This window comes from Vespula pensylvanica, chromosome 14 (genome assembly GCF_014466175.1).
Source record: "Vespula pensylvanica isolate Volc-1 chromosome 14, ASM1446617v1, whole genome shotgun sequence".
Taxonomy (NCBI): domain Eukaryota; kingdom Metazoa; phylum Arthropoda; class Insecta; order Hymenoptera; family Vespidae; genus Vespula; species Vespula pensylvanica.
The window spans coordinates 3,238,366-3,256,251 of NC_057698.1; the positions used below are offsets into that span (position 1 = coordinate 3,238,366).

General features: G+C 30.8%; 1 long non-coding RNA gene across 1 annotated transcript in view; it reads left to right on the top strand.

Annotated features, from left to right (window-relative positions):
* LOC122634085 overlaps window positions 1–17,886 on the top strand; it is a 106,710-nt gene that overhangs the window by 76,642 nt on the left and 12,182 nt on the right. The window contains exon 3 of the long non-coding RNA XR_006328287.1: window positions 8,236–8,397. This is a non-coding gene — a long non-coding RNA (uncharacterized LOC122634085). The remainder of the gene's footprint in view (window positions 1–8,235; window positions 8,398–17,886) is intronic.

Sequence of the window (17,886 nt, forward strand, 5' to 3'; positions counted from 1 at the left end):
CTCATTTACGTCGTGTAAGGACCATCCCGAAATTATACAGTATTACTCGGTAAGGAGATTAAATCGGTGAAAGAGCATCTTCCCTCGGTTAATAAGGCAAAGGTCTCTGACCTTTCGACCATCTCCTTTCCTGATAAGACTGTGACACTTCGAGAGCATAATTAGATTAATTAACTCCTCCGTTCTCGATATCGAAATCCAATCATCAAGAATCACATTCTAAAGAAAGAGACAGATAGAAAGAGAGACAGAGAGAGATAGAGAATTCTCCTTCCTCCATCTTTTTCTAAAGTATACACAATATAAGAATTCATCCCTTAACGATAACAAAGTAATCTTATTATCGAGATTAAATCAATCGATAGGTCGATCCAATTTCAAAAAATTCTCACTTATCTTCACTTCTCTCGTTCCTATTCTTTGTTATTTTTTTATTTCTTTTTATTTTTTTTTTTTTATTTTTATTTTTCTTTTTTCTTTTTTTTTTTATTCCCTCGGATCGGAACTCGATACGTTTACCCTGAGGCCGTTGCCCTTTGTTGCTTATAAAAATAGCACGTATTTCAATTATATCCGGTCATTGGCTAGCTAGTATATGCCTCATAGGATCGATAAACACCAGCCACCCTTTCCTCTCTCTCTCTCTCTCTCTCTCTCTCTCTCTCTCTCTCTCTCTCTCTCTCTCTCTCTCTCTCTCTCTCTCTCTCTCTCTGTCTTACAATCTTTCTTTCTTTCCTCTTACCCTTCTACAACATGCAGCTTACTTTGTGCTTCATCGTAATGACCATATCATAGAGAAGAAATAAAAAAAAAAGTATAAAGAAGAAAAAGATGAAAAGGAAAAATAGTTGAACGAGAGAGAGAGAGAGAGAGAGAGAGAGACAGAGAGAGAAAGAGAGAGAGAGAGAGGGAGAGAGAGAAGAGAAAGAAAGGAACGAAGAAGATGGCACGTAAGTATGGTACTGCAACCATAGATACACATACATGTATACACATATATATGTTCACTCTACTTGTAATAATAACGTACGATCCCCTTACGGTCGATTTGATTTTTTTCTCGATAATATAAGCTTTTATCTTCCCCGGTATATTCATTTATATGATACGTAAAACATTCATAGATACGTGTGTACGTGTATATATGTAAATATTCACACGCACACGTATAGTTATATTCCATACAATTTTTTTTTCGCAAATCCTTTCATATTTTTTATAACAATTTTTATTATATTATTGTATCAATCGAACGATGTTTTTTTCAGAGATTGAATTCTCTTTTGATAAGATCAATTATCAATGTTCCAGTATCGATTAGTCGATGTTTAAACGGAGTGATTTTTGAAAAACAAATTTTACTGCATTATTACACACATATATAACTTACGATCGTACCGAATATGAAAGATTATAAAATCGAATAACATTATTTAAGCTTTAGTTAATTTACATCTAACAGACAGATCATTCTTCATCGATCTCAGTCCTCTCATACGCTACACGCCTAATCGCTTTAAGTATATCATTATACTTTCCTTTCGCACGGTAATTCGCGCTAAGGAAAGAAACGAAAAAGAAATGTAATCCATAAATTTTTTATACAACCGATTACCTACCACCTCCATCGTAAAAGTATCAAACGTGTTAAAGTGTTTTATTCTTTATAGTATATAATGTTGTTACGCGACTCATCGGTCATCTTGTAAGAGGATAAATATCACTTTGCCTTGGTGATGCTGTTCTTTATCTGTATATACATTTATACGATTTACGTGGTGTTGTACGAATGTGTGTATTTGTACGTACGCGTGCATACACGTGTGTTATGTATGTGTGTATGTATATGATGTATGTTTCTGTGTTCTGTGTGTTGTGTGTCTGTGTGGTTCTATCTCTCACGACCGTGAAAACTGAAACGACGAGTTTTCGAGCTGTTCGGCTCGACTGTCACCACAAGCCTGCCGAACTTTACGGAAATTATACAAACTGCGGACGGTGTCCGATTGCTTGGCAAATAGGATTGTGCATTCAAACAATTACCGTTTTGCCGATAACGACAAACAGCATTGCCAACGAGTATGTCCATCCGTTTCACCAATATTTCCCTATACTTACTCGATCCACAAAATTATGCTGATTCTCTTTGTCGTTAATTAATCCATTCATTTATGGATTTTAATTAATCATCGTTAAATAAGAAATTTATTTGTTTGTTTATTTGAAAATTGAACAAATTTTGTTAACGATATCAAAATGCAATAAATCTAAATATTTATTATATTGGCATGGGTGTATAAGAAAATTTCCATTTTTCTTTTTTTCTTTTCTTTTCTTTTCTTTCTTTCTTTTTTTTTTTTTTTTAGAAAATTGTAAAAATCTCGTCAATTGAATTTTTTTCGTTAGATGAATTTTTTTTCTTTTTTTTTTTCATGAGATAGATACATGAAAATGTCAGTTTGAAAATTTCGATAATTTTATATATATGCGCACATACATATATATATATATATATACATACGTTTCTATAGTCTACCTTTTATTATTGCTCGAATATTCAACTCGGCATAGAAACACGAAGAAACTTTCCAAATTATCATGAATATCACTCGACTCTCCACATAGTATTTCCCTAGACCCTTTGAACTCGGAACTAGATCGACGAAATTTTCCTCACTTCCTCGAGAATTCATCGTAGTCGCGTTTCAGACGCGTATATATATATATATATAGGCATATACACATACGTACATATATATATATACACACACACATGTATGTATATATATATATGTACTAGCTAACTTTCCTCTCGTCGGGATCGTCGTTTATTCGTCGATAGTAAATAAGATCGAAATCCTTGGACGAATCGTGGAAAACGGAAAACATGTAACTCCGAACGAAAGGATTTGGTTAAAGAGAAATAAAGAAAATCGATTTCTTTGGATGTGTGAATATATTAGATATACTGCTGTGCGTTTGCTTCCTCACAAATCCAGATAATACGGAGACAGAGAGAACGACAGATGCAAAGCATCGAATTAATCTTGATCGCTAAAATCACTATTAATACTATTAACAATTATATATTTTCTATATTTCTATATATAATACAACTCTTTCTCTTTCTCTCTCTATCTCCCTCTTTCTTCATATATCTATCTATCTTACAAAAATAAATGAACATCTTTCGTTAATGGAATTATCATGCCTTCCTACAATCCAAATAAACAAAAGATTTCCATTAGCTTGACTGACGAAACATACTATGTAAACGATATTATCGAAATGATTATAGAGCGATATATAAAGGTAAACAAAAAGTGAAAGAGATAATCATAGACAAGTAGCCAATATCAGGTAGAGGTCAACGACCTAAAAACGATATCGATACTTATCGGATGTCTTCTTCGCTTGTCGTCCAAATCGAAGCGTGTAAGACAAGCTGGGCACATAGAATAGGAGGGTTGGGCAAACAGGCTGCTAAAGGCCAAACAGTGCCTAGTAGCGTCCACAAAGGGACAAGGGAATCGAGTCTGTTAGCTTCACTCCTTTCCATATCCCGGCAGACCCTGAAGGCTTTCGAGGATACCCATAATGCATGAGATTGTCGACACAGCTAAAGAGAAAGAGAGAGAGAGAGAGAGAGAGAGAGAAGGGGGATGGTGGAAGGTTACAAGGGTGAAGGGAAAGGGGTGACCACTAGCTAGCACACAGAGAGTAGTACTTCAGCATAGTCGAACACACTCACTCGTGTGTCGTGTGTCGTGTTGAGTGCTGAGGTCAGAACAGTATCGATCTCTCTCTCTCTCTCTCTCTCTTTCTCTCTGTCTCTCTCTTTCTCTCTCTTTCTCTCTGTCTCTCTCTCTCTCTCTCTCTCTCTCTGTCTCTCTCTCTCTCTTTCTCACACATAAGACATATATTATATCATCGTTTAACTTCCCTTCTCTCCTATTGAAATTTCTCTCCAAGATTTATCTCGATAGAGTTCGAGATTAATCAAACTGTTTTTACTTGTACCAATGAACTATGAGAATTTTGTGATTAAAGTGGATTATTAAATTATTAGAAGTTATGTATTATAATTAGAAATAAAATATGGAATGTATGTATGTTTCGTTCGAGTCACAAGTTATTTTTATTGGTAGTTTTTTTCTTTTTTTTTTTTTTTTTTTTTTTTTTTTTTTTATACGCGGCGATAAGAAAGATTTGTAATTTCGTTCGTTGCGTGTTAAATTGGAAAAGAAATTATCGAAGGTTGTTATAAGGGTGATGTTAGGTAATACAGGTTATAGTGGAAATAATTTTTTTAATATTACAATATGACAATTCTTCTGTTATGAGAATATTGCGACGCACTTGCCTGCCGCTCGTGGTGTATTTTTGTTTTCTCTTTGCGTGCATTAAAAAAGAAAAAAAAAAAAAAAAAAAAAAAGAAAAGAAAAGAAAAAAAGTAAACAAAAACAATCGCAAGCACTCGCAATTGTAATAAGAATTTTAATATTCCATGCGTATTCATAAAGTGGAGTAATGTCGAATGTACGCCATAAACGGATAATATTAACTTTCAAGAATTACATTTTTTAATTATGCAACTATTCGTTCTTTCGTAACGTTCCTTATTTTGTCCCTAACAATCGTAAATTGAATAATTATTCAACCTATACAGATAGATTTCATTAAATCGGATTTGCGATGGATTTGTTTGAAGATTCGTAAAAAGAAAAAACAAAACAAAAAAAAAAACAAAAAAAGAGAGAAGGAAACAAAAGAGAAGAAAAAAAAACAAAACAAGGATTTGCTTTTCTCTTCTTTAAATTTAAACGTTGAATTATGAAATAAGTATTCTTTAAGGAGGGATACTTAAGAGTTAAGATCGTGATTGTTTCTTGAGTTTGTTGATTTACAGAATCTCGAGATTGCATTCCAAAGCTTGTAAAGAGGTAGGGAGAGATGGAGAGGGGGGAGGGAGCCGTGAATTACGAATTATTTGGAAGTAGAGTAGCCATTAGTTAAAGCTCCTGCGTTCGGCTAGCAGGAGTCGAGCGATAAAGGGTCGACGAAATTGGAAGAGGAGAAGCAAAGAGGTGAAAGAGGAGGAAAAGGGAGGAGTGAGAGGAAGAAGAGGGGGTAAAAGAGGTGGAGAAGGAGGGAAAGGGAACGTCGGACGATCGTGAAAGCAATTTTAGCACCATCTCCGCAAGCTGCTCTTCTCTAATTTCCTCTTCGATCCTCTTCGAATCCTTCGATAAGAAGTAGAAACGTTCGCGTCCATTTAACGAATCACCACGCGTCCTCTATCTATTTTTTTTTCTTTTTTTTCTTTCTTTGCTTTTTTTTGTTGTCTTTTTTTTCATTTTTTCCTCCTTTCTTTTTTTTTTTACAGACTCGATCGATTAAATATGATCAGTAAGGAGGAAACTTACAATTTTTCTCGAAGAGAAAATTTTGTTATTACTATTATTATTGTTATTGTTATTGTTGTTGTTGTTATTATTATTATTATTATTATTATTATTATTATTATTATTATTATTATTTTATGTTTGTTTCAGTCTTTAGGTCGACTTGCAAAATTTTTGATTTTTGAACTCTATCATTTTTAATCATCAATTATTCTTTTACGATACTTTGTTATTCATATATACCTTTTAGTTTTACGATTTGGGATAGTAGTAGAGAAATCAAATAGAATTCGTATCGATAGAAATTAATTGGTTTTTTTAAAGATCGTCTAAGAATTGTTTAAGCTAATCTAAAAGCATTTTACTCATCTTGCGTATTGATGTTTTATATATAACATTTATATATGAAATTTCCTAAGTCTATCATTGTCGTTCATTGAAATTATTTTCATTGAACGAACGAGATTGAATATTCAAGCTTCATTTAAGTATTATTTCATTTCAATTATCTCAGAAATTATTAATCATTGATTCATCAATTTTCTTTTTCTTTCTCTTTATTAAAAATATATTTATAGAAAATTAACGATATATAAATTGTATACAATAGTCAGACTTTAATAAGAATTTAACTAATTCAACTTTTATTCCCATTATTTTTACTTTTTTAAATCAAATTATAATTTTTTAAATATTTAATATTAATATTTACTTTTACACGACACTATTATCAATGTTAGACAATCTATACGAACGATGAAATTTTCTTTAATTAGCCAACGAACGTATACGTATAATATACTTCTGATATGTATAATTCCTTTTTATATTTATTCGTATATCGATTCATTCTTTCGCAACTAACTCTTCTTAAATACAACGAAAAAGCTTCCAGTTTTCTGTGTCGACATTCACAAAGGGATCACTGCCGTCAAGCGCATGGCTCGTCAGAATCGAGGCTCGCTTATAATCGGAATTTGGAAACAATGCTGCCCAGTATCGAGCCGTCTACATCATGGCCGATACATATATATATATATACATATCCATACATATATACATACATATATACATACATATATATATGCATACGTGATATTTGGAATTTTTCTCTCCCTTTCTCTCTCTCTCTCTCTCTCTCTCTCTCTCTCTCTGTCTACTTGTTTGTCTACTTGTTTGTCTGTTTGTCTGTCTTGTCCGTCTACCTATCTCTTTCTTTTGTAAAATTTCGATCGTGATTTTGTTTTCAACACTATGATTCAAACTGAAATTATAAAAAGAGTATGTATCTATTGGTTCTTTTCTTTCTTTTTTTCTTCTTCCTCCTTCATTTTTTCTATTTTTGTTTTGTTTTGTTTTATATTTTGTTTTGTTTTTTATTAATCTCTGAACGGATCTTTAATTAAGAAATTATTCGTAGAGTCGTTATAAAACGTTCGTTAAACTTTGCAGAATGTTTTTCACGGATGTTTGCGAAATAAATAATTGAACGTTCATCGAGATCGAATAAAATATATACATATGTATAATATTATATTTATGTGCACACATATACACACATACATATATATATATGTGTGTGTGTGTGTATATATATATATTCATATTAAATTACATGTACAATATTCATCATTGCCAGAGATATCGAAACATATTTATTATTCCAATTACACATCGCGATGTTGAAACACATATACATATATATGTGTGTATGTATGTTTCTATATACGTATATATATATATGTGTATATATATATTTATTTATTATTTATATAATATAAACGTTAGTAGCGGGAAAAGAACATGTACCATTGGATTATATTATTGCATTCATTTCGTTGAAATCGTTGAAATATTTAGCGGTACGTCTGATTTATGTATCTTTGCTTTCACACGTTCTCTTTCGTACCAACGCAAATTTAATTATTTGTACACGTTATCCGAAGAAAAACAAATTGGGATCAATAATCCAATTTCGTGTACGTATATACGTATAACATAAAATTTATTGAAGGTCATATCGTGTCATTGTAATATTCGTTACTGCGCTTTTGTGTTTTATAACATACACGTATACGAGTGCGAACACACATATACACATATACACACATACCTATATATAGAAATTTATTTTTTCAATATAACACAATATAAGATTAAATGTCTTTATAATAAATAAAGGATACAAATTTTATTGGCTTAACGTGTTTGTATGTATACAGATATGCACATCGAATTATATACGTACATATACACTTACTTCGATATAATAAATATATGTAATATATACATATATAATAATAGAGTATATAACAAAAGAATATTATAAAATATTTAATGTAATTAAATTAACACACACACACACACACACACAAGCATATATATATATATATTCATTTATTTAAATAGAATATATCAATTGAATAAAACAGAAAAGTATAAATAAAATAAAATAATAAGATAGTAAAATAATAATATCATTTGTCAGATCATATTATATGTAAACATATATGTTGTATATAAGAGTTGTTCATATGATTCAGGAAAGATATTATACCTACATATATACAGGACGAACTTTACGAGAGGAACGATATCAATTTGGTTAACGACGGACGAAGAGTTTTCCTCAAACTCTAGTATAGCATAGCTAGTTACGTTATGTTGCTTATACATAGAGAGACACACGTCTCTAAACTCATATTCTCAACTTTCTCTCTTTCTCTCTCTCTCTCCCTCTCTCTCTCCCTCTCTCTCTCTCTCTCCCTCTCTCTCTCCCTCTCTCTCTCTCTCTCTCTCTATTTCTATCTCTTTCTCTCTCCCTTTCTAGAGAAGCTGCCATAACCATGTGATTTATCGTCTTACGTGCCCAAACGATCTCTCAGTCTACTTCTATCATCGTTTCACGTGCGATCGCAGACACATCCCTCAGTTCAACCCCTTTCTCGTTGTGGAAGGAAGCAGTTGATTTAAGATCATCCTGAGATTGCTCGTAAGTGAAAGAATTGTCGATTATCTTTTTTTTATTTTTTATTCTCTGTTTGCTTTTCCTTTTTTTTCTTCTTTTTCTTTTTCTCTCTCTCTCTCTCTCTCTCTCTTTTTTTTTTTTTCTTTAATCTCTCGTCTTCACCGATTCTATCGCCGATATAAAATCAACGCGACGTTAATGGAATGTTTTTTTAAATTCATATTTAATCTATATTTGTATAAGCGTAATAATGTAGAGTAGGTCTAAAAAAGTTTCTGGGTGATATTGAAAATCTTTATCGAAACGTTTTTAAGTTTTTAATTAGGTTTGTGCTCGTAATCTTACGTTCTGGTAAAAGGCAATTAGTCTAATAAGTCTCGGAAGAGTAATCGATTTTTTTTTCGTTCTCTTTTCTTTTTTTTTTTTTTTAAGAACGCTTGAAAACTTCTGACTCTAAATAGGATCGTTTCGAACCATCCTGTATGCGTAAAAATTAAGTTGTTTCTTGAAATTGAAGCTTTTTTTATTTTTTCTATAAAACACTTTCATCGAACGTATTATGCATTCTAATGGATTGAAAAGACAAAATTGTATTATTATAAAATGTTTAATATGTAAAATTTATTTATTCCTTTTTCTTTTAATTTCCTTTTTCTTTTTTTTCTTTTTTTTTTTAATTTCTCACGTTTTTTTTCCATTAGAATATTCATGGTACATTTATTCTCTGTGTTTATATTATTACCATTATATGTCTTCGTTATTTATTTATTACCATTATATTATTACCATTATACGTCTTCGTTACGATCTCGTTCTAAGAATACGGTATTAATAAAATACTCGCGCAAAAGGAATATAAACGAAGAAATAATATAACGTTTCTTGTAAGCGGACAATAAACGATGTTACCCCGCCTCATATATTAGAAATAATTTTCTTTTTATGCCGTTACCAAGCCAACCACGTTTTAACAAGCTCTGCGAAAATACCATGATATTCTAAGGGGTTATGAGTTCATTTGTCATAGTCCGTCGGTAGCATCCTACGATTTCGAAGGATCCTTTCTCACATCTTTTATTCTCTATCCTTCTCGATCCAAGATATGTGTGCGTGTGTGTATGTATATATATATATATAGACACATACGTACGTACGTACATACATACATACATAAAACATACATATAAACACATACACATATATATATACGCGCGCGCGCGTGTGTGTGTGTGTACACGTATATTCTCGTTTCTAGATCCTTTTACTATTTTTCCATATTTTTACGCTTTCCGTGTTCACTTAATTTATCATATTCCTTTCATATTTCTACTCGAAATATAAAGAATAAAAAATGAAAGTAATAATAATAAAACAATAATACAGTAAAACAATAATTTTATAAAACATTCTATAAAAAAAATATTCTGATATAAAAAAATTTACGACTATCACTTCATTTGAATTCACGTATAAATGTCGTATTATATAATATAATCAGTGGACCATCGATTATTATTTATTACCAATTCGATTACTATCAAGTACTTGATAAATCTTAAGAACTCGATATCGATACTTTTTTGTTATATTACCTCGATTCGATTTATTGTTAAATCTTTTATGATTAAATTGATCGATTATCTACATTCATTCGTTAATACTTTAATTTAATTTATTTTTAAACGTTATATAATTGAATCGATCAATTCTGTTTTTCTTTTATTTTTTTATTTTCTTTTTTTTTAATATTTTTATTCGTTACATATTCATTGTCAAACGAAATACAATAAAAATTGATTTTTAATTATCTCGTAATTGTTGAAACACATACGATCTATATAACGTGTACTTTTAATGGTTTTAACGTTTTTAATGCGACATGGAAAGCGTTCATATTGTTATTTTTATTTAGACTATTCTTTTGGATTTCTTTCTTTGTATTTATTTTTTTTTTAGATTTATATATATATACATTTTTTTTCTCCCTGTAAATAAACCATTGTAGTTCGAGAAACGTTAGAAAGTACGAGACTAGTCTAACGTCGAGTAGGTCTGTACGAAACGACGCGTAAAATCCTTTATGTACCCCCATAACAATGGAAAAGAGGGAAGTACTATCTTCCTATCTTAATCGTTCACTTTTGTCTGGCCCGTCTTTTCAATAAAAGCCATGGCGTCTTATTTCCTACCAGCGAATTTAGTTTCGATATCTTTTAAGAAACTCGACCATTTCGCCTTCAACGATAATTATGTTGATAAGTTCTATAAGATTTTTTAAAGGGAAATACTTAGACAAGATTAATACTAATGATTTCAAATATTGTTCTTCTTCTTCTTTATATATATATATATATATATATATAATCAATTAATTATATTGATTATATTACTTAATTAATTTTTTTATATTACTCAATTTAATTTTATATCAATTAGCGAAGCAAAATGATATAGAAATATATTAGAATATATACAATATTCGTATATAACATTTGTAATTGTTTGAATAATGAGATGAATTATTGTCATGCCGAAGATAATCATGGTCCTTAATTAAATCAATTCTAATGTAAATTTTATATCGTATATATTTATTAAAAAAAAGAAAAGAAGAAGAAGAAGAAGAAGAAGGAGAACATACGTTTCTTAATCAATCGATTTTGAAAAGTAGTTCGTACTTGTAAGAATATAAATAATTTATACGAACATCATAATCCTTTTTTGTATTATATGTATATGTATATATATATATATATATATATATATATATATATACACACATAATTTAAGAATTATAATTTGTAAAAGATAGGAAAGATCTTCGTTATAATTTAAATCACAAAATCTAAATATCGTTAAGCTCAACGAAGGCTCATATTCCCCCAAAGGCGAAGCTAAAAAATGGAACGAGTCCTACTTGCCTCTGGCGGTCTTACAATCAATCTCTCTGTCTCACCTCCTCTTCCAGCTTCTTCTTCTTTCCCTTCTGGTTCCTCTTATAGACGAAAGCACGAAAGCTCGGAAAGTTCGCGAGTGGACAATGAATGCTGTTCACAGAAACGAGAAGAATAAATGAAAAAAAAAGAAAAAAGAAAAAAAGGACTAAAGAAAGAAAGAAAGAAAGAAAAAAGGGAAAAAAGTAAAAAAAGAAAAAGAAAGAAAGAAAAACAGAGAGAGAGAGAGAGAGAGAGAGAAGGGAAGTAAGAAGAGGTACAGGGAGTACTATAGTTACGAAAGAAAATAAAAGGAACACGTAAAAGTCTTTCCCTTTTCTATCTCTCTCTCTCTCTCTCTCTCTCTCTCTCTCTCTCTCTCTCTCTCTCTCTCTCTCTCTCTCTCTCTCTCTCTCTCTCTCTCTCTCTTGTTCTCTCTCTTTTTCTCTATCATTTTCTTTTTCTTACAAAATGCTTTCACTCGTACGACAGCTGTACTCGTCGTGGTCCAGCACGATTCTTCTCTTCGTTGGTGACTTCTCTCCTTCTGGTCAAAAGAGCCACTGTTTACTTTTCTTCGACAAAGCCATTCATGGAAAAAGAATTTAAGTAGTTTCGTAATAGTTAAGAACTAGTTTTCTTACGTAAGAGTGTATGTGTGTCTATATGTAAGTACGTGAGTAAGGCTTATTCCCTTTATTGGCTTTATAATTATCATAATTATTTTTCATAATTATTAAAAATAAATATATGATTATTGTAACAAATATATTTGTTTGGTAATTATCAAAAGAAGAAGAGAATCAAATAAAATAAATAAAATGTTCAATCAGTTGTCAACTAAAGAATTTTTTAAGAAGTCGATATAGTCCACGAATTTTTACTTTTTTTTCTATTAGCGTCTTCACAATTGTTTTGATCATTATTTTCTATAATTAATCGACGGTAATGAAATAGTAGATGTAGTTGGTTGATACGTTAAACAGATTTTCTAGGAGAAAACTTTGAAGATGTATTCAAAATAGTCATGAATTTTTCTAATTAATTTATTAAACTGGATATTTGTTATTTTCGATGATGATCGTGGGGAAAAAATATGAAAATCAATACGAATGAGTCAATCGATTTTTATTTGTAATTACATTTTATAAAACAAAAATTTTTTATAACGATAATTTTCTCCAGACGTCTTATTAGACTTCTCAACAAATCATCCATCAGTGGTTGATAGAAATAAAAGAAGAAAAACAATTAAAACAATAAAACAAATTCATAGAAATTTTACAACGGAGTATAGTATAAAATGCAGTGTGAAAGAAGTTTTGGTTGCTTAACTTTGAAAAGTGAATGTCGTTTAAGCAAAAAGCAGAGACATAACGAAGAATGTATATAAAACACATACACACACACACACACACACATTATATATATATATATATATATATATATATATATAATACATACGCACATACGTTATGAGACCGGTTAAACGAAGTTACTTTTGAAATAGAATAAAAAAGAAGGAAAAAAAAAGAAATATAAAAGGGAAAAAAAGAGAAAAATTAGAAAAGAAAAGAACAATTCAGAACTGTTTCAATTTATGTTGTGCGGCGAACAAACAGTAATACTCGGTCTCTCTTTAACGGATGACGTACATTGTAAAGGAATTAATTACAGAAACTTTTCTATGTAAACGCATAGAAAAAAAAAAGTGTTATTCCCTCTTTTCTTTTCTTTTCTTTTCTTTCTCTTTCATTGTTTCCTTTTCATTATTCTCTTGCTCTTTTTTTTATTTTTTTTTTTTTATATTTTTTTAAATAAATTCAAACCTAGGTCAAACATACACGCTCGCACACACCCACGAAAGCGTATATCGGTTTACAGATCATAAACAAAGTGGTATCGTTAAAATTGAATAAATCCTTGTTTTTTCTTTCTGTTTTTCTTTTTTCTCTTTAATGAATTTAACAAAATCGAGATTTCAATGAGAGGAACAGAACGTATTCTTTACCGAAGGTACTAGTTCGTTGAACTTAGCCAAGGACGGACAAGGGATAGAGAGAGAGAGAGAGAGAGAGAAAGAGAGAAATAGGAAAAAAGAAAAGAAAGAAATATAGAGAGAGAGATAGAGAAGGAACGAAAGGTTCTAATTAAGCACGAGACCGAAGGAAGGAAGGAAGGAAGGAAGGAAGGAAGGAAGGAAGGAAAGTTGCGTCTCTCAAAGAAAATCATAGTCCTGACATTCTATTTGTTTCTATCTTTTCGAACTTTTCTACGAAAGGTACGAACGAGAGAGAGAGAGAGAGAGAGAGAGAGAGAGAGAGAGAGAGAGAAAGAGAGAAAGAGAGAGAGAGAGAGAGAGTGATAGTGAGAGAGAAACGAAAGGGACAATTTTTCAGATCTCGACCTCGACAAGAAGTAGTAACGATCGAGTTTCTTTTTTAGTATCGTCGAGTTAATTAACGATTCCTTCTCTCTCCTTTTTTCCTTCTTTTTCTAACTGATATATAGTTATCTCTTTCTGTCCTTCTTTTTCATATACTTTCTACTTTATTTCTCTGTCCTCCTTTATTTCATCTTTCTTTTTCTATCAGTATAGTTACGTCTCTCTCTATCTCTCTCTCTCTCTCTCTCTCTCTCTCTCTTTTCATTAATCTTTCTTTTTCTATTTAATGCGATTATCTCTCTCTCTCTCTCTCCCTCTCTCTCTCTCTCTCTCTCTCTCTCTCTCTCTGTCTCTCTGTCTCTCTCTATTTCTCTGTCTCTTTTTCATAGATAGTAGTATGAGTCAAAATCAAGAAAAGCTTCCTTGATTTCAGATACCAATTGATCCTTCACGAGATATTTCAGACTTTTATAATTAAGCTTGAAATTTTATAATCCGAGGAGAAAAATAAAAAATAAATTGATCCAAGAAATCTCGAGAAAGAATAATTATTGATAATATATAAAAGTCACCATAGAAAACTCCGATCCAGCTAGTACTTTACTATTCTCCTTTTCTATACTTCATTCTTCTATCTTTCTCTTTCTATCTAATATATTTCTTTCTTTCTATTTTTCATACATCTTCTCACTTTTGTATATCTCTCCTTTCCTTGATCTGCTTTTTTTTTTGAATCTACTATAATTATATCTTTGACCTTTTCTCACACTTTTTCTATCTCTCTCTCTCTCTCTCTCTCTCTCTCTCTCTCTCTCTCTCTCTCTCTCTCTCTCTCTCTCTCTCTCTCTCTCTCTTTACTCTTCAATTGCAACCCCTTGGGAAGCCATAAAACGTAGCACGAACCACGATTTTAATGAGATTCATTCCGTTCTCACGGCATCAAAGCCGCGGGAACTTTGAACTTCGTGGGAAGCGACGTTAGTTTCTAAAAACAGGCGTGGTCCCTTTCTCTTTCTCTCTCTCTCTCTCTCTCTCTCTCTCTCTCTCTCTCTCTCTCTCTCTCTCTATCTCACTCTCTCTCTCTCGCTCTTACTCTGTCGAAGTTTCGACCATCCCAACCAAGGTAATTTCATTTCGAAGAGAGCCTTGACGCCATAAGGTAGCTGATAGGTGAAATTTACGTTGATGATAGTAAGGACGAAAATAGTAACTAAAAGATACGACATAACACTATTCTTTTGTAATCAATTCATTGTTGATAATTATAATCGAAATATTTATTTCATTATGTATCTCAATTAAAGTATATAATAGATATGTATATGATGTGTATTATAAAAATGTTCGAGTTATTTTTTTAGTATGAACAATATATATATATTGATTATTTTTTGAAATGTGACAATCGATTATAATACAAATTTTTTGTTTGCAAAAGTCGTACGATGCAGAAGGGACCACGATATGGCAGTAATAACTTTTTTATTGGTAGATGCGCAAATGAAAGTCAACTGGTTTTTTTTTTTTTTTTAATGAGATCGTATACTTCTAATTGCATTAATCGATACAGACATTCTCCATAAAAAAGTATTAACTCTTCTATAAAAAAGTTAACAAGTTATTAGTTTCGAAGATATTTTAATGTACGTATTGCTAAGAGATTAAAGTTACAAGTAAAATAGTAAAAGTAATAGTAAATAAAATTAGTAATATAATAATAAGAAATAGTATTAATAAGAAAGTAATAATTTTTTAACTTGTCTTGCCTAGTTATTTTGGGCTTACTTTCCGCTTACTTTGCGTACTTATTTCAAGTCTCTACGACTTTTAGTTCCGGAGATATTCCCATATGAATGGAACAGGTGTTTATTAACAATGTAATTTGTTTATTAATTATTTATTAATGTATGTAATTTTATCAGTTCTTTTTATTTATGAATTCATGTAATTTTATCGGATCTTTTATTTCTGACGAAAAAAGATGAACTTGGTTTTTAAAAATTTGTTAATTAATAATTGTTAATTAATTATTAACAATATGTTGAAAAAATAGTGAAAATTGTACCATTTAAAATGGTTTTTGTTTCAAGTCTCTACGACGTTTCGTTCGGAAGATATCGCCTTTGAAAGATTTTCATTCATAATTAGTGTAGTACAGCTGTTCGTAGTATAGTAGTAGTAGTTGGTCCAGCTGACTTGCGTAAATTCTTGGAATTTATATAGGTCAGTGGGTCAACTAGTAAAATTGAATGAAATTATATAGGTCAGTGGGTCAGTGGGTAAACTTGAATGAAATATATAGGTCAGTGGGTCAACATAAATTCTTACTATTTATATGAGAATATTTACGGAACCAAAAGTCGTAGAGACATGAATCAAACGCCATTTTAAAGGGCAGAATTTTCTCTATTTTTTAGCCTATTGTTAATAATTAATTAACAATTTGTTATAAACAATTTTTATAAACAATTTTATAAACAAATTCTTACGAACCAAATTCATCTTATTTTGTCAAAAGAAAGAAATTCGGATTAAGACGGATTTATAAAATTATATAAATTAATAAATTATTAATAAACAAATTATATTGTTAATAATCACTTCTTCCGTTTACAAGGAATATCTTTGGAACCAAAAGTCGTAGAGACATGAATCAAACGCCATTTTAAAGGGCAGAATTTTCTCTATTTTTTAGCCTATTGTTAATAATTAATTAACAATTTGTTATAAACAATTTTTATAAACAATTTTATAAACAAATTCTTACGAAACAAATTCATTTCATTTTGACAAAAGAAAGTAATATGGATTAAGATGGATTTATAAAATTATATAAATTAATAAATTATTAATAAACAAATTATATTGTTAATAACTCTTCTTCCGTTTACAAGTAATATCTCCGGAACTAAAAATCGTAGAAATTTGAATCTAACGCCATTTCAAAGTGCAGAGTTTTCTCTACTTTTTAGCCTATTGTTAATAATTAATGAACAATTTGTTATAAACAATTTTCATAAACAAATTTCTACGAACAAAAATTCATCTTATTTTATCAAAAATAAAAGATTCGAATATCTGTTGATTTAAAAAATTGCATAAATTAATAAATAATTAATAAACAAATTACATTGTTAATAAACGCGTCCTTTATATAATGAAATATCTCTAGAACTAAAAGTCGTAGAAACTTGAAACAAATTAAGTGTAAAATAATGCGTAATATTTTATACATACACACACACACACACATACACACACCAACATAGAGACACGCACAACGGATAAAATTTAACAAATATTTCTAATAATAAAATACACACAAGACCATATAAAAAAAAAAAAATCGCCTTTGAATCTTGGAGATGGATGAATGCAATTTATCGTAACGGCAAAGCGAATAAATATGTACATACATACACGCATATGCAGATGCAGTTCGGATGCTCATAGTTTAACGTGTAACCTCTGCCCATCCTCTATCTTGTTCTTTTGTCCAAGTAAACACGACCGTTTCTACTTGCTGGAATATCGCTCCTCGCTTGCTACCTACTAATAATAGTAACAGTAGTAGTGGTAGTGCTAGTGCTAGTGCTAGTGCTAGTGGTAGTGGTAGGAAGTTACGTTTGACATTCCCGTAACTTCTTATCGCACGGGACGACTATTTATTGTACGCGAGCCAAAGCGAAGTATGTAGCAGTCAGTAGCTAGCTGGAACTGGGCTGGGTTGTGCTGGCTGGTTGGTTGGTTGGTTGGTTGGTTGGTTGGCTGGTTGGCTGGTTGGTTGGTTGGTTGGCTGGCTGGTTGGCTGTTCGTTTGATGCGAACGCTTTTGTCGTTTCAGTACGTTATGGCGAAGGCAGTAATATTAGCTCTCTACGATCGAAGAGAGGACTACGACTACGACGATAACGAAATGAAATTTACTCGATTCCGTGCTCGAAATGATTTATTTACTTACTCTACTATTTACTTTTTATTATTTACCCGCTTAAAGGAAATTGAGAGAAATTTTGTACGAATTTAGTATCCTTATCTATACATAAATTATGCTAATTTTCACAGTCCTGTTTTATCCAGCTCATTTAACGTTCCAATAGATTTTCTTCGATTTTTATATGTTAATTGTATACTTTTATTATCTGTTCTTTTATTGTCTGTTTTCTTTTCTTTTTTTTTCTTTTTTTTTTCTTTT